Consider the following 24265-nt stretch of genomic DNA (forward strand, 5'->3'; position numbering starts at 1 on the left):
TTGCCTTTATTTTGGCTTCTCAGGAGATCTGAAGCCATGAACTTCAGATGCCACTAGAAATGGTTCCCTCCAGATAGGGGCAATTGTGAGGAGACCTGATCAATCCTCTTCCAAAGACCCAACCAGTGTCTTTATGCCCTGGAACTATGGTTATTCTCACTGTTCAGAGAAATGGGGTGACTAGCAAACTGAGACATGAAAGGTGTGTGGACAAGATGAAGTACAGGAAATCCCATCTTCATGGTAATACTATGCCCTAATTGGCCCAATATTTTTAAATCTCCTATCCCAGGTTACAAATACATAAATGAACAAGAAGGGTGTCCAGCTGAGAAATTCCTCTGAAAAAGTCCTTGCATGGAAAAGATCAAGGTAAAGACACTTTCCTGAGGGCTGCCCTTTTCCTCTGGAGTCACCCACCTTCCTGGGTGGAGATGGTCCCTTCTGCATAAGGAAGACAGTCGTAGCAGCAGATGGGCTGCCCTTCCCGAGCCACCTTCCTGAATCCAGGACAGCAGCTTTCCACACACTGGGAAGAAGGCAGGGGCTAAGCAGGGAGAGGAAGAGCATCCAAAAATGAATTTACTTCCAGAAAGGAGGCAAAGGAGGAAGGGCTTAGTGATCTGCAATTCAAGACTGAGGTTTACTAATTTTAAGCCTATAAAAACACTGGAGCTCATCAAACAGATTCAGCTCCATGTTGCTTCCATGTTACCTTGTCTTCTAATTTTTCGTGCAATACAAGTTTTAGACTTGGAATCTAAATTATATACAAAATTACTCAAGGAAAGATTGGATGGATATTTTGCTTTGGTAAAATGAATCCTTTTGCCCCATGGCTCAAATCTACCTACACTTGCACAGGACTAATAAACAGCTTACTTAAATATTGAAGGGTATATTTCTTATAGACACCTTGACATCTAACCAAGGAATATCTTGCCTCGGTTAGAGAACTTTGATGACATTCAAAACTACTCCCTGCCCAAAGAGTGCCATCCTGTTGGTAGGAGTAATTGTGTCATGTTCACCATTTCAATGTGCTTGGTACATCGTAACGTTTCGCATGTCATTTGCCTGATACGTGTTTGGTCTCAGGAGAGGGGAAGATTCCTCGTCAGGGAGTTGTTATCTGTTGGCCGCTGGGTTGGAATGTGTTTGGGTTATCTCATGTGTTCAAGGTTGCTTTCCCAGGATGTGTGGAAAATGGTTACCAGCACCTGGGAGGGGGGTGGTTGCTATGGCTGGTAGGGGGGAGGGATTACGTTTGGAGCCGAGGGTTTTTAGTTTGTATTTGGCACGCTTTTAGTCATTCTCAGCTTTCTCCGTATCTGCCATAATTTCCCTAATAAATCAGATTTCATTTAAGTAACCTCTTGTGAGTCTGAGTGTTTGGGATAGGCAACCATTACAATTGTAGTAATACAATTGTCAGTACTGTAACTGTATTTACAATTGTAGTAAACAATTATCAGGAGCTTCAGAGAGAGTGAAATAAACTTTTCCCCACCTTGTTCAGCCCTTCAATCTTTGCAGTCCCATTTGGAGTGATCATAAACGTGAAATCCTTGGATCCTTGTCTTTCTAGACTCCCAAACCTCACTTTGTTAACAGACAGATTGGAGAAAATCACCCAGTTTACAAGGTCCAGGTCTGATGCCAGGTCTCCCTTTTCATCCAAATACACCCCTTCTATGGAATTATTGTAAAACTGAGAATTTTGAAGGAAGGAATGAAGCTGGAATGGAAGAGAACATGGATATTTTTAGACAGGACATCCAATGTCCTATGATAAGACCCCTTCACTTGTGCTGGAGGTGAAGATTTCTCTCTCTATATACAAAAGAAGGTATCAGATTCATTTTCAAAGTTCTTCAGGAGACAATCTATGAATAAATTGTAAAACCTACTAATTTACACTTTAATTATATATGAACTGTGTTGGAGATCCTGACAAATCCAGCATGCCTCATTAGCATATGGATGGTTGCTCTAGGATGCAAACTCTCCATGCTTCTGAGGAAGCTGTTTGTTGCCACTCCCACTCCCTCTCTCTCTTCCTTCTTCACCACTGGGAGCTAAGCACGCCACTGTGTGCTGCTCCATCTCTGGGCGCCATGCAGTGGGCCTGGAATTCCCCTTTCTACATGCAGCTCTTGGCAGCTATAGGGCTGAGAGTTTAGGATAAACTAAGTTTAGAAAGAACAGAAGATACAAGGAACTTCATTTTCCACCAAAGATGAATGTAACTGGGCCAAGGGGTAAAATCAGTAAGACTCTTTTTTACTTTATTTTGAACCTACTCTGTCTCAGCGTGTAATTCTTTATGCTTGGGAGGGCTAAGTGTGTAAGATCAATAACCTGTGTTTCTCTGACATGCTTATTAAAGCTATTTTAAATAATATTCTTTTTCTGTGCCCAGCTTCACTGCTGTGATAAGCTCTGCTCCATTATGTGGTCATAGCTGGCCACTAAATGGCTTCAAACTGTACCAACACTAAGATGGGTGAGAGAGAAACTTGGACTGGCTTTCAAGACTATCTTATTATACCCATTAACAATAAAGTTGCAATCCTAGATGTCTGTTTCTGGAGGGGCTGACATCAGTCTTGAAAGCCTGTTCAAGCTTCCCTCTTTCCCACTAAACAAAATCAAGGCAGGGACATTTTGAGTTTCTTTCTAACACCTCCTTCTAGCTCTTCACTATGTAATCACCTGTCTGAGTCCCTCCCTAATGGCTTGTCCTTCCTCCACACTTTAACAGCTCTCTCTCATACCTTCCTCAGAATCACTTCTCAGTTCCTTGACAATATGCCTACTATAATTGTCAAGTAGCAAAAGGGAATAGAAATCATGTTATCCAAAAGAGGTGACAAACATCTTCATTTACCTTGCCCTTTGCTGCACTTGGTAAACCAATGTGAGATACAGCAGAGGATGTCTGCATCAAGTCAGTTGCCCGATGCATGGACTCTTCCTGGGCCATTCCTTTTCTTAGTCAAAGCAAAGGACCAGTAGATGAACACCCACCCCATAAACTGGTGTGCATTCCCAGCTGGTGAGGAACTGGGGTTTACAAAGCCAAGCGACCAACTGAGAAGACCCAGGCAAGGAGCACCAAGAAGAAGCTGAAGATGGAGATGCCCTGTCTTCTCTCTCCTCCAAGCTCCAGAGGATCTACCTAACACTGATCCTTGAGGGCCAGAACTGTGAAGAGAAGCCATCCAGCACTGCAAAGGACAGGCGTTTCTTCTTCTTCCTCTTGGCCTCTCTCTCCATCTCCAATCCAGAAACACTCCCTTTATTTCATTTACACTCTGCCTATGCTAAATTACTCTCCCTCTTAGGAGATGTCTGCAGTATGTCTTGTGGGTGAAGGCTACATCTTCTAGATTTATTGTCCTTGTTGCTATGCCAGGAAGCCTTCAATATTCTCTGCTGTGCCGCCTTGTGCCAAAAGTCTCTGTTTTCCTCTCTCTGCCTTCTCATATAGCTGAAAGTATAAAGTGATCGTTCTTGAAAACTCCCCCATGTCCTCTGAACGCCTTGCCTTTCTCTCCTTGAATTGAATAATGGGGCAAATTCTCATGGAGGATTAACCGATCTCTATCTGATTGCCTTATACATCAGCCTCAAATATTCTTCGTGATAAACTTCCCCAAAGTTCCAATTGTGTTATTTGATTCTTGCAAATATTAATGAATAAATAGTAGTGATTTAATTATTGTTTTGGTTTCAGTCCCTTGCTTTTTCTTTCTCCAGAACCATTTATGCACTCACAACTTTCCAATGCCATGATATGAGCCAAGAAGTGTGGTATTGAGGTGAAAACATGTTCTTGACATCTTGTGGTCAAATTTTCTAAGGTTTGCAGAAAAGTCCCTAGAGTTGGAGCACCAAGACAAGAAGTAAATCACTGTGATTTAGATAATTGTAAGGAAAAGAGACATCACCTCTCTGAAGAATGAATGAGTCAACAGGCCAATATGCAAAGGGAGAAGTCACAGATGGAGTTCAGACTCTTAAGATGAACAATGGGGTGAGACAGGAGAATCTGGCCCCAAATTTCTGTGAGAGAATTGAAGCCAATTTAGTGGCCTGCTAGAATCACTGAAATGGAGCAGAGCTTATAACACAGATGAAAAGCTGGCACAGAAAAAGAATTATCTTAAAATAGCTTCAATGAGCATGCCAGAGAAACACAGGTTATTGGTCTTACACACTCAGCCCTCGCAAGCATAAAGAATCACACACTTAGACATATTACATTAAGAAGTAAAAGAATTTCTTACTGACTTTATTGTTGCTTCTGCTACATCCATCTTGGTGGAAAAGATGAAGTTCCTTCGTTCTTCTTTTCTTTCTAAATTCTTAGTTTTGCCCTAAACTCTCAGCCCTACAGCTGCCAAGAGCTGCATGGAAGAAAGGGGAATTCCAGGCCCATCACATGGTGCCCAGAATGGAAGAGAGCAGCACGCATCTGTGTGCTTGCTTCTGGTGGAGAAGAAGGAAGAGGGAAAGAGGAAGTGGGAGTGGCAACAAACAGCTTCCTCAGAGTTGCATTGTGGGACAACTTAATCTACATGTTAATTCACATGCAAATGAGGCATGCTGGATTTGCCAGAACTTTCAACAAGAATATCATTATGTAATCCATTATCAAGGGAGATTTCTAGTGTGGGTATGAACAGTCAAGTCACAGCAAAGTATGAATTTAGTTGGTCCTGATTGGTGATGGAGGGAGGGAGGGAAAGAAGGAGGAAAGGCAGGCTCCATAATTTCATCATTCCGCTGCTGAACTTGAGCACAGAGACACATCCTACAATGGAATGGAATTAAGGTGAAGGACCACTTAGTACAGCTTATGTCAGCAGAAGTTGGAGAACACTACTTTATGCAGGGATCAAGAAATGTTAGGTGGCAGTAACCTTAAGGGTAGGCTCAGGTGAGTTGAGGACATCTTCATCAATTCCTGTTCTCAATAGTTAGTGGCCATCTTCCAGCCAGGGCAAGAAGAAACTGACTATGATTTCTCTCTCTCCCCCTCCCACCCCCACTTGAGACTGAATCCAGGAGTTGGAAGGGCCACTTAGACCATCGGGTCTACCATCCCTGTTTGATAGAGGGACACAGTTTTAGAAGTCTCATGTTCTGGATTTCATGAAGAGAGCAGGAAAAAAAAAGTGGAGGAGGCACAGAGAGAGGTCATTGGACTCTGGAATTCTGAAGCCATGACCTTTGGCCCCCCACAGAAGTGGCTCTATCCAGACTTGGAATATTGCAAGAAGATCTGATAAAGTGTCTTCCAAACATCTACCTAAAGTCCTTATGCCCTAGAAACCTGGAAATTCTCCCTGTTCAGAGAAATGGAGTGAATAGTAAATTGAAGTATGAAATCTGAGTTGTAAAAGGTGAAGTGCAAGAGATGCCATCTCCTGGAAATGCTGAGCCCTCATTGGTCCAGTACCTTTTAAACATCTACCCCAGTTTAACCTCCAAGTACATTTCTTTTACTCACTATGAAATAATTACATAAAGAAATGAACAAGAAAGAATAGAAAAAAGCCCTTGCATGGAAAAGGTCTGGGTAAAGACACTTTCCTGAGGACTGTCCCTTTCCTCTGGTGTCACCCGCCTTCCTGGGTGGAGATGGTTCCTTCTGCACAAGGAAGACAGTCATAGCAACAGATGGGCTTTCCTTCCTGAGCCACCTTCTTGAAACTGGAACAACAGCTTTCCACACACCTGGAAAGAGGCAGGGCATGAGCAGACAGACAGACCTCCTCCCAAAAAATCATCAGAAGATGAATTTATTTCCCAGAAAGGAGACAAAGGCAGAAGGACTTGATAATTTCCAGTTCATGGCTTAGCTTTACTCAGTCTGAAGCCTATCAAAAGCCTGGAGGTCATCCAACTGATTCAGCTGAATATTGCTTCCCTGCTTATCTTCTAATTTTTCACACATTGTAATTTTTAGAGTTTGATTCTAAATTTAAATAAATTTAAATTTTCTTTAGTAACTAAGAAAAGATTTGACTCATACTTTACTTTGGGAAAATGAATCTCATTGCCTCCATGTTTCAAATCTCTCTCTGTTTGCACAGGACTGATAACATTCTTGAATAGTTAAGGACATATTTGTAATAGATACTGGGACATCTAACCAAAGAATATGTTGCCTCTCTTGGAGAACCAAGAGAATATGCAAACCAAGAGAATATCCTTGTCCCCAAAAATATGATCCTGTTGGTTAGACCTTCAGAAAGAATGAAATTCCCCACACTATTTAGCACTTCCATCTCTGTAATACCAGCTGGGTTGATCATAAATGTGAAATCTTGAGAACCCTTTCCTTGTACAATCCCAAATTTCACTCTGCTTACAGACATATTGGGGAAAATCACCCAGTTCACAGATCCAGCAGTGAAATGGTAAAATATTGCTGCTTGCTTGCTTGTTCCCTTCTTAATGGAGTTTATGGAGGAAGCATAAGACTCCTCCCTTCCTCCTGTCCAAGGAAATCTCCAATCTTTCCGAAATCACAGGGTCTTCAAGTTAGAAGGGACCTTGGAGATCAACCTCATGCCCAGGGCAGGACTTCAGTATATAGTATCATGGAATGTGATGGGTAGAAGGAATCTTGGACATTTTATTCATTTATTTATATGGTTATTTGTTTTATTTATGCAACTATTTATTATTACTATGTCAAGAAAACATGAAAAGAAATTATGATGATAGAAATACAGATTTAAAAGAATATAGAAAATATTATAAGAAAGAAAAAAAAGAAAAATCAGTATTAGCAATAAAATATAGGTGGATAACCAACAAACCTCACATAATCAACACAACAAAGATATCATATGGCTAATATATTCATATACACCATTTACCAATTAAAACTTTAAGGCATTTCATACCCAGTTTCAGTAAGACATCTCTCATTGAACTGTAAAAATATTTGGTTGCACAATTGGGATCAAAACAGGAAAAGGAAAGCTACAAATAACAAGCAATACATTGAAAGAATACTTTAAATAATTTATAGACTTAATGTCAGATTAAAATTAACTCTGGAATTTAAATTTGAAATGCAGCACAGTTCCATATATAGAATTGTAGTCCTGATATGATTTCCAGATAAGATTGAATTTACTTTTCATACATGAAGCTATTCTAGAGTTCAAAGCAGATTCCCACAGTTAATGAACCATGGTTGCCTAAAGACGATCAGAGATCTTTTCCCATCCAAACCCTATAAAATCCTTGCAAGCCAGTTCAGTGTGTTTTGGGGTAATGTGTGATTTGATGAAGTTTAATAAAAATGTCTCAAGTTGACATGGAATTACAATTATCAGAACTGGCTCCATCCTACAATAAATTATTTTCCAATATTGTTGAGCTTTGTAACCTGGCCATTACATATGGAAGGAAGATCCAATCTGCTCATTATGTTTCTAGCATTTTGGGGGAAAGTTGCTACTCATTTTAGCAATGATGACTGGAATAAAGTGCCAGTTATAAAACAGCTTACACCAGTTCTAAGTATAATTTTCAAAGTGAACATTTTTTTAAAGAACATTAAGGGATCAAAAGCTATTTGTTGGTATTATTAATTGACAATTTGGGGAAATACCTACCTACAAAAGTAATTCTCTATATATTATTTCAAGATCAAATGGTCTTTTATATTCAAATCAGGCCTCAGGATAATAATGTAGCATTTTGGGAAAAAGATGCAGCCCAGCAGCCCAGCGCTGGAGGCCAGGATGGAGAAGACCTGCACAGCCACCATGGACTTGCCCTTGGTGCTTAGATAGGTGGGCACAAAGGAGACCCAGATGCTGCAGAAAATCAGCATGCTGAAGGTGATCAGCTTGGCTTCATTGAAGGCTGCGGGCAGGTTCCTGGCCAGGAAAGCCAGCAAGAAGCAGCCAGCAGCCAGGAAGCCCAGATAGCCAAGGGCAGTGTAAAACATGCCAATAGAGCCTTCATTGCATTTCAGAACAATTTCTCCTGGTAGAGAATGCATATCAGAAGCAGGAAATGGGGCAGAGACTCCCAACCAGATACAGCAAATGATAATCTGGACACTGGAACAACAAAGGATGATGGAATTGGCCAAACTCCTCCCCAGACATCTCCTTACTCTATTTCCTGGCTTTGTGGCCAAGAAGGCTAACACCACCATGATTGTTTTGGCCAAGACAGAAGAGACGGCAACTGAGAAGATGATGTTGAAGGCTGTTTGCCGGAGAAGGCAGGTGGCTCTCCTTGGCTGGCCAATGAAGAGGAAGGAGGTCAAGAAGGAAAGCAGGAGGGAGATGAGGAGGATGAAGGAGAGATCCCGATTGTTGGCTTTGATTATGGGAGTTTCTAGGAATTTAAAGAAGATTCCTAACACAAAGCCTGTGGTTAAGGCCAAAAACATGGCAATGGAAACAAGGATGATTCCCACATAGTCTTTGTAGGAGAGGAAATTCAGTTTTTTAGAGATACACTGATTTCGATATTTGTTTGTATGTTGATCTCTGGGACATTGGGTACATTGTTCTGCATCTGTAAAGAATAAGAATAAGAGAAGAATGTGGGTCTGATTTACTTCTGTATTTAATTCACAGAACTTAGACAGCCACCCATCTCATACAATGATTCTATGTGGTGCACAACAGGCAATAAAAACATGATAAAAATGGAATAATTTATCCTCTATACTGTTCGGTTTTGAGCGGCCCGTTGTATTTTGTGAGTGCGTGAAAGTGTATTGATACCCCAAAACAAGACAGCAAACTCTGAAAAGGCCAGCTTTAGAAATATGTTTTAATGCCCTTCCTGGAGCCACCTACCTTCCTGGGTGGAGATGGTTCCTTCTGCACAAGGAAGACAGTCGTAGCAGCAGGTGGGCCTCCCCTCCTGAGCCAGCTTCCTGAATCCGGGAGGACAGCTTTCCACACACCTGGAGGGAGGCAGGGGCTGAGCAGGAGAAGGAGCATCAAGGCAAAAGAAATAAAAGGCAGAATGAAACCTTCTCTAGACTTAATTCTAAGCCAGGGATGAGCTCTGTTGGTCTCTTTAAAGAGGAAATGTAAGAAGCAATTAGCAGCAAATAACAAATACATCGATACAAACATAATAGATGGTTCTTCCAAATTGTTATCTCCTGCATTCAAAAAAGAAGCAAAAGTGAAAGGTTGACACTACAATTACTGACAAAAACCAGGTCCCTTTGACTAGGCAGAAGGATGGATAGAAGACAGAGGGCATTTATAGATGGTTATTCTTTCATTTATACATCCAATGATTCAGACAACACCCAGTTCACTCCTTATGTAGCATATTCCCCAATCCACCAAATTAATGAACATAAGGATGAAATGCATATTATCATAACAATGTTTAAATTAGAAATTTAATCAGATTTTATTCAATACGGATAGAATATATTCTTAAGCACAAACATTTAAACTCTTCTCAGCTTCTGATTATTCCTCAGATATGGAAGCTCAACAGAGTCTTCTAGTAATCAAATGGATCAATTATCAAATAATCCCTGCATAGCCTATAAAAAGTTTTTTCCTAAAAAGGAAGCTAGCTGCTTATAATCAAAGAGCATTAAATATACTATATTTCACTATACAAGAATACACCACAATTCCACCTCTTTTGCTATCTCTAAGAGACAAATTTCTTTAAAAAATGTTACTGACAACGAAACAGAGATGTATACATATTTAAATGCTTTTTTTGGATGGGCTGTTTGTCTTAATAATCATAAAAAAACAAAAGCAGAACTGCTAGAAATCAAGATGCACAGATACCTATTCCATGTCCCTTCTCTATCAATTCCTTCTCTCAAGTATTAGAAGATAACCTCTCTGGGGGTAGGAACTTTTATTTTTTACACTGCAAAGTACCATGCACATTCATAATGTCATATTTAAACCAATATCAGAAGAAGTGTTGGACTAGAAGAAATACAAACTAGAATTTAAATGACCAGGAGAAATATCGACAACCTCCCATCTGCCGTTGATGCCACTTAGATAGCTAGAAGCAAGGAACACTTAAGGCATATTTCCATAGGAATGTAAGCAGTGCCATGCTGGATTGGATCCCTGGCTCATCTAGTCCAGCAGTCTGTTCTCACAGTGGCCAACCAACCTCACAAAGAAGCCCATTGGACTCTCAGCAGATAGCCCTCAGAGGCAATCACACTGCCATAAAGGCTAATAGCCATTGATACCCGTGACTTCCATGAATTGATCCAACCCCTTTTTGAAGCCAGCCAACCTGGAAGCCAGCACTGTGCCTAGTGGTATGTGAATGAAGATGAAAATAATCCTAAAATTATCACCGAGCCAGATGAACAGAAAAATGGATGCCTTTGAATTGTGCCTCTGGAGAAAAAGGTTAAGAACTGCTGGAACCTCAGGAGAACAAATCAATAGAGATGGGGTAAAACAAGAAGTCTCAGAGAAAGACTAATCATGAAGCTAAAGCTGAAATATTTTGGATATGTAATGTGAAGGAAACAATCATTGAAGTGGGCTTTGAAGTTTGGAAAATAATGGAAAGCAATGAAAAAGAGGCCACTAGAACACAGGGTGGATCAATCCTATGACTCAGGACAGAAGGATATAGAATTTAGAATTAAGACAGAGTTTAGGAGCTGAAGAAATACAGTCAGTGATCTATTCCACCTGGCTGTGCCATTTGGGCCACGTAATGGTATCCTGGTTGATGTGGAGTTTGGGTTTCAGGGACTCCTGTCTTGTGAAACTTCCACATTTTACCCTGATGATCGTACGATTGGGAAACTTCACCCAGGCAACAATGTCAAAATCAGCCACCAGTTCTCCATTCTCATCCAAATATATTCTCTTTGTGGAAGTGTTGTGAAACTGGGTAGTTTGGAGAAAAGGGTGAAGCTTGAATGAGAAAGAAAACAGAGAAAAAAGGAGAGTTACTTTGACAGAGAATGTCATGGTTCATTCTCAGGCTGACGAAGCTGGAGGAGACAGTTGGGAAAAGAAGCCGCTCAAGCTTCTGGGTTGGAAGAGACCCACCACTTTCCTGCTTCACAGAAAGGCGGTGAGGAAGAAGAGAAAGAAGGCTCAGCCAGAGCATCCTTGGGGATCTACTAGGTCATTCGGTTGCTCGAATTTTATTATTCATTTGTTGATTTACTTTGCTAGGCTTAAAAGCTGCTTCAATCATTGACCAGCTCCAAGTATCTTATAATCCTACCCTGCATAAACAGGATTAAAACAACTAAAAAGAGGACCAGACAAAAACAGATATTACATCCACACATTCAGTACAATAATAGTGAAATGGTACTATGTTGAAGAACCATAAAATTTAAATAAACTCATTCACCGGAGAAATCTCTCTTAATGCATCTCCCCCTCAAAGGTCTGCAGAAATAACCAAGTTTTGGTGGCTTTCCTACATCCTGGTCATGTAAGGACGGGATCAACCTCTGGCGAGATGCTGTTCCACAGAGGGGGTTGTGATTGAGAGGCACCACCTCTGAGAACCATGTAGATGAGATACTTGAAGAGAGAGGACCTGGAGACCCTAACTGGGCAGGCAGAAATTATTGGGAACAGGCAGCCTCAAGACGTCCAACTCTGGAGCCATGAAGGGCTTTACAAATGACAACCAGCACCTTTGAATTGCATCCAAAAGCCGACAGTAACCTGTGCTGCTCTCTGAGTAGCAGCGTTAAGGGGGGGGAAAGAGAGGCAGAGCTGTCTGTGTGTAGGAAAAAGAAATACCTGCCACGGCTGCAGCTTTCCACCTTCCAGTCTCTTCTTGTGCTTTGTCGTCGTTCCCTTGGATCTGGATGAATGTGCAGCATTTATGGAGGTCACAACATCCCACACCGCACTGTAGATGTTGTAAGTGTCCACAGTCAAGATCCTTTCAACCACCTCTTGGGGCAGGATTTTCACTCTCTCCTTCTCTCGGCATCTGGTCCAGCCTTTCACTGCCAAGGGATGCTTTGTGTATGAACACAGAAAAGCGTCATCTGCAAATCTCTTGATTAAATAATAAAAATATTGGAAATCATCATATTTTGTTATTTTCTCAGTCTGGATAAGAAAGGAAAAAATGCTATGGGTGTATTGGAAAGTGAGATGAAAAGATTTGATATCAAAAATTAGATCCCACAAAGCAGTTGTGATCCAGATTTTTCCTACAATGGGCTCCGTCAAGGATCCAAGAATATATTGTATAATTAATATTCCCTCTATGAAGGAAAGAGCTTCAGCATAATAAAGGTATACATTGACTTGGCTCCACTGAAGAAAACTGATGGCATCAAGCTCCAGATTTTCAATATCTAGTGAGATTATTTGGGAGAAAACAACACAAATATTATTCTGGATGAGCACTGGCTTAAAAGTTCTGATGAATTGCTCCCCATTGTCAGTGTCAGCAACAACAAGACCGATCAATGTCCACTTGAAATGCTGGAGCAGGTTGATAATCCCCGGGTACTGGACCCCTTCTTTAGGGACTGTCTGGTAGAAAAAAGGGTATTTGGTCTTATCGCTCAGAGATGATGAAGCAAAGGCATAGCTGATCTGAAAAAAAGAAAGTTTTGTTTTGTGTGAATCCATTATCAAAATATTTGCCACTCAAGTATTATGGTACAGCTTCTACTGGGGGAAGGATGTTCTACATTTGGGTAGACAAAAAGCAAAGGCATTGGTGTAGGATGTGTCCAGTGCTACTGGACAATAATATTTATGAAAAGGATCTGAGTGTCTTGGTGGATCTCAAGGTGAACATCAGTCAAGAGTGTGACTCCACTGCAAAAAAACCTCTCCTCGGCTGCATCGAAAGATTAGTGCCAAGATGGGATAGTTCCCCTCTGTTCTTTGGTATTGGTTCAGGCTACACTTACAGTGTTGCATCCAATTCTCGGCACTAAAGTTTTAGAAGGAGATTGACAACCTTGTGCATGCCTAGAGGAGAGCAAATCAAGAAGACACGAGTCTGGGAAGGAAAATCCTGAGGAACAGTTGGAGGTGGTGGGCATGTTTAACCTAGATGAGAAAAGACCACAATGAGACCTGACAGTTACCTTCCAGTGCATGAGGGGCTGCATGTAGCCGTTGGGGCAGAATTGTTGAGGTTTGGTAGAGAAGGCAGAACAAGAAGCAGTGGGCTCACGAGACAGTAGATTTCAGTTGGATAGGAGGAAAAAAGTCCTAATTGTAAAAACTGTTCAACAATGGAACAGACTACCAGAAGGTGCTGGACTCCCCTTTGCTGGAGCTGTTTCAAGAGAACCTGGATGACCATTTGAGGAGTAGGATAGTAGTGGATTCCTGCACTGGACTAGATGCTCCTCAAGGACCTTTCCAATCCTCCAGTTCTGTGGCTCTTTGACTCTTATCACTGAGAAGGCCCTTTAGTGGGATTGCTGCTGACTCTGCTCATCTCCTCTGAATCAGGGAAGGGGTTTCCTCCAGCCTGAACCCAACCCCCAGGCTGGGTCTATGTTGTGGGATGAGTTGGCTGAATTAAGGTGAACTCCCCTGTAATTCCCAGTCTTCCCATAATCCTCCTGGTACCTGCTATTTCTATTTCTATAGGAGGAAAAAAATATCTACCTTTAAACTTCTAGGCAAAGAACTTTGAGTGGAATTCAGCCAGCAAATAATTACACAGATACACACCTGTGGAATTTTGTAGATGCCCAACATGGTTGAAATCTGGATCGCGTAGTCAGAGTCGGTCCCTTCGAGAACAGCCATTATGTTTTTCTTCTCTCCACAGCTGTAATTTGGAACATTGGCCTCCCCAGCTGAAAGCAGGTCCAACAGAACATCTGAAGTCATTCTTGGGTCGAAATAATTGTCATGGATGGTGTAGCCCAGTGTGATGTTGGGTAGAAGCAGGGGATCTTGGCTGATCTCCTGGGTGGCAATCTGGAAGGACAGGAGCTTCCAGTACATCATGGATCCTTTCCTGAAAATTTATCTCACTGTTAATTGATTTGGGGGAGGCATCTTTGATCTCAGTGGAGACAAAGGCAATGCGATTCTACCCATTGTGCTGAAGAGGCAACACAGATGCCCTCAATAAGGCATTTGGCAGGACCTCACCTTCTCAACCTGCACTTGCATAATGAGAAGAGGCTTCCAGAAACTGACTGACTGAAGATGTTGGAAAATAATTCTCTGCATGCAAAGCCCAAGTTCAGGAGCCTCTTTGAGGTATTGCAAGAGACATTTGGGGCCATTAGAGCAGATAAAGGAGAGCAAACGTGGCCATTTTGTTTCACTCTTAGAAATAAAGAGGTCATGTTGCTTCCTCAATTGTATAAAGGTTACTTGTCTGAACTACCTCACAAGGCTGACAATCCAACAAAATCGAAGGTTGGCTGCATGGTTGTGTCAAATCTGGTAAGCCTTTGTCACCCGTTACTTTTATGAGAAGTCAGGGGATGGCTGTGATTATTGCCAGAGACAGTAAAAGCAGGACGGGGATCAGCAAGAGGGGCAGCACATTTCAGGCTAGGATAGTTTTCGGCCAATTCAAGAAGGGCTGGACAGCACTTCATCTCAGCATAGTAATATTCACACCCCCATGCTCTTTCAAACCTGGGCTTCTTGACCACTGATATCTAAACTACTGACAGTTTTCAGGAAGGCTGGGTGGGATGAGGATCCTCTCCCTAACTTGGGAAAAAACTCATGAGAAAGAGAAGAGAAAGCAAAGGAGGACACAGCTACCAGCATCCAACAAAAAGGGAAGTGCAATCAGGAAAGGGACTGAGGATCTCGGCAAAGTGTTTCTCAGGTTCCAGGACTGGAACATCCTCTACATCCGTTAGGCTTAGGAACCAAAATAAAATAAAAACACATTTCATACTAATTAGTTCTCTTTCATTATTTGGTGGGGATGGGTTGGGCTGGGCTTAGACAAAGTCTTTGGCCAACACTGCTTCAATCCCAGTTCATATCACTTACTATTTTACAGTAATTGCATTACTGTCAACTGTACAATTTTGACTTGAAAAGTTTAACCGATAATAGTGCAACATCTTCACATGCATGCATGTCTGTTTTGGTGGGACCCAGATTCTTTGGCAGAGAGAGCACTGGAACTTAAGACACGAAAGACCAGGAAGGTCTGTTTTAAAGTGCAGGAACACTGGATACAGTGCACAGTTTTTGAGGAGATCTGCTCCTCCTTGGCTGAAGAACAACTGAACTTCATGCACATTCATGCTAGCATAGAATGTGAGACCTAGAAGATAAAATGCAGTCATCCAACTGGTCCTGTTCTTAAGGCAAGATCTCAGATGCAGAACTGCTGGGGTTATAACTCTCTCCCACCCAGAGTGACTTACAAGCCAACTGCAGGAGTAGGAATCCTGCTGAAATTATATAATGTAAATGAAGTGCTTGTTGCGGAAATGAGCCCCCCAATGAGGTGGTCTCCTGGCCTGTAATGATTCCATGGATCTACTCCGTCCCTCTCCAGAGTCAAGGGGCATTTGACTTTCAGCATCTCGTAGGCTGCTAGAGGCAGCTGCATCAAGAAGAGGAACAGGAGCACCATCCTTGCTCGACCTGGAAAACTATACGTTCCTGAGGTATCAGAAAGTCTAATTGAGAAACAATGATGGTAGAAACCACAGACCTGTTCCAGCAGGGCTGAGGTTTTGATCACTTGGCTAAGAGAGATGGGACCCACTCAAGACTTGGTTGTGGGTAAGATCATTGATGCAGCCCCTTCCCCGTTGCATCCTGTAAAACTCCTCCCAGAATCTCAGCAGGACACAGGAGGGATTTATGCTTCTGGGCTTTCTGTGCAAGCAATCTCTTCATTTTGCTCCTTAGTTTGATGTTTTGGTTGAGGGTTGAAAATATCCCCAGAGAGTACATGGAAAAACAACAAATAAATTACTATCATTCATTAATTATAAGGAGAACCCTCACTTTGCTGACCTCCTGAACTTTGGGGTGAATCCAGGTGCAGGTAAACACCTGGAGAACTTCTAATGCAACTCTTAACTGTGAACAAGGGAGCAGAGTAGAGAGGATGGCTCCAGCCTTTCCAAAGGGTTACCTTCACACCTTCACACACACTGTCTTGTTTAAGTGTCTATGTCTTGCTTAATGCATGGAATGAGACATTGGAAGTTTTAGAGGTCATCTAGCTTAACCCTCTGTTTAGTGCAGGATCCACCAGAGCAGGGCTTTCAAACTTTTTTAGGCCATAGAACCTTATTCCAGTTCCAAAGAATTGTGATCCAACCCTCCATGCTTTTAAAATTCAAATTTTGTCTGTGATTTTTTTCAACTTTAACTATTGTCCTTACCTTTAAATGCCACTATTCATTTTCCTGACCTTTGTACATCAGTTGACTCTGAAAAAAAAAGAGACATTGGTCTGCCCTCTCTTCAAGAAGCCATTGCTGGACCCAGCCCTTCTGGACAATTTTTGTCCAGTATCTAATCTTCTCTTTTTAGGGAAGATTGTTGAGAAGATGGTTGCGCAACAGCTTCAGAGGGTCCTGGATGAAGCAGGTTATCTGGCCCCCTTTCAGTCAGGTTTCAACCTGGGTATGGGACTGAGACAGCATTGGACACACTTTTTGATGATCTCTGGCGAGAGCGGGATGGAGTAGTGGATCCATCCTTGCTCTTCTTGACCTCTCAGCGGTTTTCAGTATCATTGATCATGGTATCCTTCTGGACCGGCTGCGGAGGTTGGGAGTTGGCAGCACTGTATTGTGATGGTTCTTTTCCTTCTGTGGTGGCCGATTTCAGTTGGTGTTGATCGGGGGCAAGAGGTCTCACCTCTGACCCCTAAATTGTGGGGTGCCACAGGGTTTGGTACTCTCTCTGCTCCTATTTAACATCTACAGGAAGCCACTGGGTGAGGTCATCCATTGCCATGCAGTATGCTGATGATACCCAATTATACATCTCTGCCCCTGGTGAAGTAAGTGATGCTGCCCTCCAGAGGGGAAAGTATTAATGCCTGCCTTGACAAGGCCATCAGTGTTTGTAAAAAAGTAAGATCTAGGAAATATTTGGTCAGGGCACCATTAGTACCTTAAACCAATAAGCAATAAGAGTTCTAGGGCTTGCGCCAACTCCTTCTGATGTCCATATCAGCTGTCCTTTCTTTAACCATTCTCATGGTATCCCCATATCCCAGTTGACCTAGATATTCAGGGAAAAACCATAGGTAGTGAGCATTTGTTCCATAACTGTCTTTGTATTTATCTCCACCCCAGTGAACTAAGCAATGCTGTTGATGTTCTATCTCGGTGCTTGGAGGCTGTGGGGGCTTGCATGGGGAACAACAGGCTTTGGTTCAACCCTGGCAAGCTTGAGTGGCTTTGGGTTTTGGGGTCACCTAGATCTAGGAATTTACCATCTTTGGTTCTGGATGGGGTTGGACTTCCCCAGACAGAACCAGTGCACAACCTGGGGGTCCTTCTGGACTCATGACTCCTGCTTGAAGAGCAAGTGGCAGTCCTTGCTAGGAAGGCCTTTGCAAAGCTTCTAGTTGTGTGCCAGGTGTGCCCATTCCTGGGTCAGGAGGCTCTATACTTGGTCACTTGTGCCCTGGTCACCTCCCATATGGATTACTGTAGCACACTCTACATGGGGCTGCCCTTGAAGAGTATTCGGAAGCTTCAGTCAATGCAAAATGCAGCAGTGCGGGTAATTATGTGTGCACCTTGATCTGTGCATGTTACACCTCTGCTCTGTGAACTGCATTAGCTACCAATTTGCTTCTGGGTCCAATTCAAGGTGCTGGTAATAACCTATCAAGCCCTCCATGGCCCATCAGGTCAACAGAAGAGGCTTGTTGTGGGTTCCATCCACTAGAGAGTGTCATCTGGTGGAACCCAGGAGGAGGGCCTTTTCTGCTGCTGCACCCACCCTACGGAACCTCCTTCCCCCCAAGGACAGGCTGGTCCCGCCCTTGCTGGCCTTCTGGAAGGGCCTGGGGATGAGAAAGATCAGAAAGTGACGTGGAGCCCATAAAATGGCTGTACTGTTCTTGAATGTCTGTGGTCTCCTGGTGACTGTACTGGATGGCTTTTAATTGTTTTTAATGTTTGTATAGTTTGTATTGTTTATACGGTTGTTTTATTTTTTATTATTATTATTATTATTATTATTATTATTATTATTATTATTATTATTATTATTATTATTGGTACTGTTTATCTTTTAACTGTAAGCTGCTCAGATTCAGCAAAGTGAGATGGGTGGCTATATATATTGAATAAATAAAATAAAAATAAAAATAAAATGCAACAATTGCTCCGTTAAGAGAATATCCCAACTGGAAGAGAAGTCCCCCAGCGGTTTTCCATGTACCATGGACCTCTGGAAATGTGATGAATTGGAGTTAACCTTTCCCAAACTTAGAGAAAGCCCAGGAGAGTTTTCTCATAACTCTATAAAGAGGGACTGCAAATCCCCCCATCACCCCCACCCCACATGTTTAGGTCTGGCTTTGTCTCACCACCGTCTATAAGCCAATTGCTTTTCAGTGTAATTTTGTTCTGGTCTCGATTTCAAATGTACCCTTGATGAAATTCTCCCACGCTCACTCAAAGCACTCACTCGTGTTGCACACTTTTCTTTATACTCAAATAGCAAAGAAAAAAGGAGAAATATTTTTGTTAAAAAGTGGTGGTTGATTTCTATTGTGGTGGAAACAAAAACAAAAACAAAAACAGTATTTATGTGTGGGTAGGTGTGCTTTTTTAGGAACATTAAAATACCAAATAGTATTTTTTGAAATAATTAACTGGTATTTGAGGGAAGCACCTACCAAAAGTCACTTTCTATTTTGTTTTGACAACAAATGTTCTTTTGTATTCAGGTCTGGTCTTAGGAAAATAATGTAACATTTGGGGAGGAAAATGAATCCCAACAGGCTAGCACTGGAGGTCAAGATGGAGAAGATCTGCACGGCCACCATATACTTCCCCTTGGTGCTCAGATAGGTGGGCACAAAGGAGACCCAGACACTGCAGAAGACCAGCATGCTGAAGGTGATCAGCTTGGCTTCATTGAAGGCCCCAGGGAGGTTCCTGGCCAGGAAAGCCACGGTGAAGCAGATGGTGGCCAGGAAGCCCATGTATCCCAGGGCCCCATAAAACATGGTGACTGATCCTTCATTGCACTGCAGAATGATCTCTCCAGACTGTGAGTGCATGTCAGACTCAGGGAAGGGGGGGAAAGCACCCAACCAGATGCTGCAGAGGACAACTTGGGCACCAGAGCAAGAAAGGATGATGGAGTTGGCCAGGCTCTTCCCCAGCCATCTCTGTACTTTATTCCCTGGTTTTGTGGCCAAGAATGCTAACACCACCATGACTGTTTTGGCTAAGACAGTAGAAATGGCAATTGAGAAGATGTTGCTGAATGCTGTTTGCCGCAGAAGGCAAGTGGCTCTCTTTGGCTGGCCAATAAATAGGAATGAGGTCAAGAAGGAAAGCAGGAGGGAGATGAGGAGGATGTAGGAGAGATCCCGATTGTTGGCTTTGACGATGGGAGTGTCTCGGAATTTAATGAAGATTCCCAAGACTAAACCTGTCACCAAGGAGAGGAACAAGGCAAGAGAAGCTAGGATGATCCCCAACTTTTCTTGATAGGACAGGAAAATTTCAATCTTAGGTATACAGTCATCTCGCTTGATGTTTGGATGCTGATCTGCTGGACAGTTGGTGCATTTTTCAGCATCTGAAAATAAAAAGATTGACATCTGCCATAAAGCATGTTCTTCCATCAGATGCATAGTTGGAGTGAAAGTGGTGATGGTGTGGATGAATATGTGTGGAGAAAGGTAGTATGCAGCACTGCTTAGGGATTTTAGGTAGTGTACGGTGGAAGGACTAGTGCCAAAGGCAAATGAGAATCCCTGCCACACCTTCCCAGGAAGAGCTGTGCCTGCTTTTAGAGGTTGCACCCTTTGCATCCCATATTCCATGAACCACCTTTCAGAGTTGAGATCCAAAGCCCTCGGCAGCCTTCCCACCAAGGACCCATGGAGAGATGGTCATTGAGACCTCCCACATTGGATTAGCTGAAGCACAGGAAGAAGTCGAAGGTTGGACTCCAGACCTCAGTGCCCCTTCCAGGTCTGATACCTTTATGAAGGAAGATACTTCTCCAAGAAACCCAGCTGCTGGTCTTCACGTGTAAACTGGCTGTTAGGGAAGCTGTTTATTAAATTCTCCTTTGCAAGTGTCAGTGTCCCCCTCCCCTTCGACCAAGGAGATGGCCGGGTCTTCTGTCTGGACAGCATCTATCCTGGCTGATGGATTCCCCTGTTTCTTTATGCTCCCACCCATGCCAGGAAAGCAAGCACCAGTGGCTTCTGTCTCCTTGGGCATCTCTCTTGAGGGCTGATGAAAAAACCCAGTCTCAGTTTGACCGTTCTTCCTGTGACTCCAGCTAGATGTCTGGAGTTCTAGCCAGAAGTCTTGTCAGTGTCACCCACTTAAAAAGTCCCTCATTTCACATGGGGAAACTTGTTAAAAGAAAAAAGGAGGGAGGGAGGGAGGGAAGGGAAGGGAAGGGAAGGGAGGGAGGGAGGGAGGGAGGAAGGAAGGAAGGAAGGAAGGAAGGAAGGAAGGAAGGAAGGAAGGAAGGAAGGAAGGAAGGAAGGATGGAAGGAAGGAAGGAAGGAAGGAAGGAAGGATCCACTCCATTGCTGGACCTACTAAACAAAGAAGTCCAGCCTTTTACTCATGCTTTAATGGATGGAGGGAAGGGAAGGGAAGGGAAGGGAAGGGAAGGGAAGGGAAGGGAAGGGAAGGGAAGGGAAGGGAGTTCTTTGTTTCTCCAGAGACACCAAGAACAAATGGCAGAGGTTCATCAACATACAGTACAAGATGAAGATCAAGAAATACCACCTTCCTTCTAATGCCAAACCGTCATTGATCCTGCCTTTTAATGTCCTGCTCCCAATTTAACCTGCAAGATTATTTCTTATCACTCCCTATGAAATAAATTATACATGTTCTAAAAAAATGAAGAACAAAAAAAGCCGAATTCTAGAAATGCCTATCAAAATATCCTTTCATCACAACATTTCAGTCTGCCCCTTTTGTCCACTATCACTCACCTTCCTGGGTGGAGATGGTTCCTTCTGCACAAGGAAGACAGTTGTAGCAGCAGATGGGCTGCCCTTCCTGAGCCACCTTCCTGAATCCGGGACGGCAGCTTTCCACACACTGGGAAGGAGGCAGGGGCTGAGCAGAGAGAGGAAGAACATCCAGAAAATGAATTTACTTCCAGAAAGGAGTCAAAGGAGAAAGGAATTGGTCTCTCCAGTTCAAGCTTTAGCTTTGACTCATTGGAAACCAATTAGAGATGTGAGGTTTATCAAACAGAGTGAATTGTATATTCCTTCTCTGTTTTTCTCCCACACACACTACAATTTTTAGGCTTTGGTTTCAAATTTAGATATCAAATTTACCAGGGAAATGTTGGATGGATTCGTTGCTTTGGCTAAGTAAACCACGTTAGCTGCATGACTGGCTCAGCCTCCCTCCCTTTCCATAGACTCAGTGAAGAGTTTGTGTGAAAATTGAGGACTATATTTTTCATGGCCACCTGGACAGCTGATAAAGAGGAAGTTCACACTCTTGAGAACCTGCTAAGTTGACATGAAAACTCAAAGGCACAACCTCCCCCCAAAAGTGCCATCCCGTTGTTGTCGCCACCTTCACTGGACCGAAATAAACACCATTCCCACCTTGTTCAGCATTTCCATCTGTGCGATATTCTTCCGGTCCATGGTAAATTTGAAATTCTGGGATGTCCATCTTTCTAGACTCCCACATTTCACTCTCTTGACAGATTTGTTGGGGAAAACTACCCAGTTCACAATATCCAGGTCAGCTCTCAAATCCCCTTTGTCATCCAAATATACCCCATCCATGGAATTATTGTGAAAGTGAGAGTTTTGAAGGAAGGAGTGAAGCTGGAAAGGAAATGAAAAGAGGAGTTTGGAACGGGCATCGGACGTCCTTGGAAAAGACCCCTTGGTCTACGCTGGGCATCATCAGAACATTTCTCCCTCTCTGCTCAAGGCCCAGGTTCCATTTTCATTTGTTGGGAGAGAATCGGTAAGCAGAGGAATACTAACACCTCTAACTTAGTGTTTAAATGTGTTGATCAGGACAATGATTGTTGGAATTAGATTGGGGTATTTTTCAGAACAGTTTAACTTTTCAGAGTAGATGACCAAGGCACCCACTTACAAAACTGATTCTCATCTGCAGGGGAAACATGTCTAATGGAAAAGAAATACCTGCCAAGCCTTCAGCCTTGGAGCTTCCACCTTCATGCCCCTGTTCCTCACTGATCTCTTGGGTCTGGATCTATACGCCGCGTTTAAGGCCCGTCCCACGGCCCAGACCGTGCTGTACGTGAAAGAGCTGTCCAGAGCCAGGATCTCATCAATCTCCTCTTTCCTCAGAGGCTCCAGTTTCTTCCCTTGTCTGCACTGTCCCCAGACTTTCACAGAAAAGGCATCCTTAGTGGGTGGACAGGTAAAGGTTTTCTTTAGCAAATTACTCATGTATTTGTAAAGGAGATTAAAATTATCATAGTTGGCCCATTTCCTTTTCTGTATAAGAAAAGAAAAAGTGCTACCAAGGTATTTCAAGGAGAACTTATGATACATCAAATCGATACTGAGATCCCAGTGAGCTGTTGTGATCCAGACTTTTCCTACAACACGCTCCTGAAAAAATGGAAAAGGTACTTGAACAGCCTGAAATCCTATCTGGAATGAACTCGTCTCTGCACCGTAAACAAACACATTGACCTGTCTCCATTTGTCATATTGTTCAAAATTGAGCATCAGCTTACCATCATTTAGACTAAAGCGTTGATATATAACCACACAAATGCCATTAGTTATCAGCATAGAAGTCAATGTCCTCACGAACCTCTCCCCCTGGGCAGTGTCTGGAGCCACCAGGCCAACCAAGGTCCACCTGAAATGGAGAAGCAGCTTGACCATCCCCGGGTACAAGATTCCCTCATCAGGGAGCATTGGGTGGAAGAAAGGGAACCGAGTTTTATGTCTCATAATCTGGGAAACAAAGGTGTACCTGATCTGGAAAGGAAAGAAAGACAAATTTATTCTTTGACCCCTAGAGCCCCAAATCACAATCCCCTCCCTGCTGAACACCCCTGAGCTGAAGATCCTTGGAGGCGGCTTGGCTCTCTGCTCATGCATTGTTTCTACTTGCCCCCTAATTGCAGCATTTTGCTGCTCCAAAGAGTCGAAAAGGCTCCTCGGTCTGGATTCGGATGATGGCAGGGGAAACATGTCTGCTCTAACCCTTCCCTCCCATTGGGCACCTCATCCTTCCTCCACAAGGCCTCTCATTTCCATCATAACTCTCCACTCCAGGATTCCAAGGGAGGAGCCTGGGACTAAAACTTTCACAGCTGAATGCCATCTTCCCAGCAAAGGGACACCTGTGGGATTTTGTAGGTGCCCAACATGGTCGAAATCTGGATGGAGATGCCAGTCTCCATCTCTTCAAGAACGGCCACGATGTTCCTCTGCCTTCCACACTGGTAGTTGGGAACACTGGCCTCCCCGGCCGAAAGCAGGTCCAGCAAAGCCTCTGAAGTCATTTGTGGATTGAAAAAGCTTTCGTACAGTGTGTAGCCCAAGGTGATGTTGGGTAAGAGCTGGGCATTCTGGTTGATGTCCTGGATGGCGAGAAGGAAGGGCAGAAGTTTCCAATAAAGTTTGGATGTTGTCCTGCAATTGTAAACATATGGATGAAAATAACATTTTATTGAGCCGTTCTTCCATGGTAAGACTTTTAGTTCACTCAGTCACAAGTATGTTTCCGGACAGATAGCAAAAGAATGACAATAATACAAAAATCTCCAAATGTTAGATCATCTTTCGAAGGCGCTCTCTCAGCTGGTTACAGGAACGCCTCTTCCACTGCCCGCTTTGGTGTTCAAGCATTTTGTCCCATATTCGTTGGCTGGTTTCTTCTCTCTTGATAAGGGTGGACAATATCCCCAGATAGCTTCCATATTTCCGGGCAGCTCTAGGATTCTTTCAAAGAATATTACAGTTTAAGATACCAAATGGCTAAAAGAAACTCTGTATTGTTAGCTCCTGCTTCTTGATATTGTAAATATGTTTGGAGTTGGACCAAGAGTCTAGACTGACTGAAAATGGCTCCCGCTTGGATGACATTCGGCAGCTGGAT

This window comes from Candoia aspera, chromosome 2 (assembly GCF_035149785.1).
Source record: "Candoia aspera isolate rCanAsp1 chromosome 2, rCanAsp1.hap2, whole genome shotgun sequence".
Taxonomy (NCBI): Eukaryota; Metazoa; Chordata; class Lepidosauria; order Squamata; family Boidae; genus Candoia; species Candoia aspera.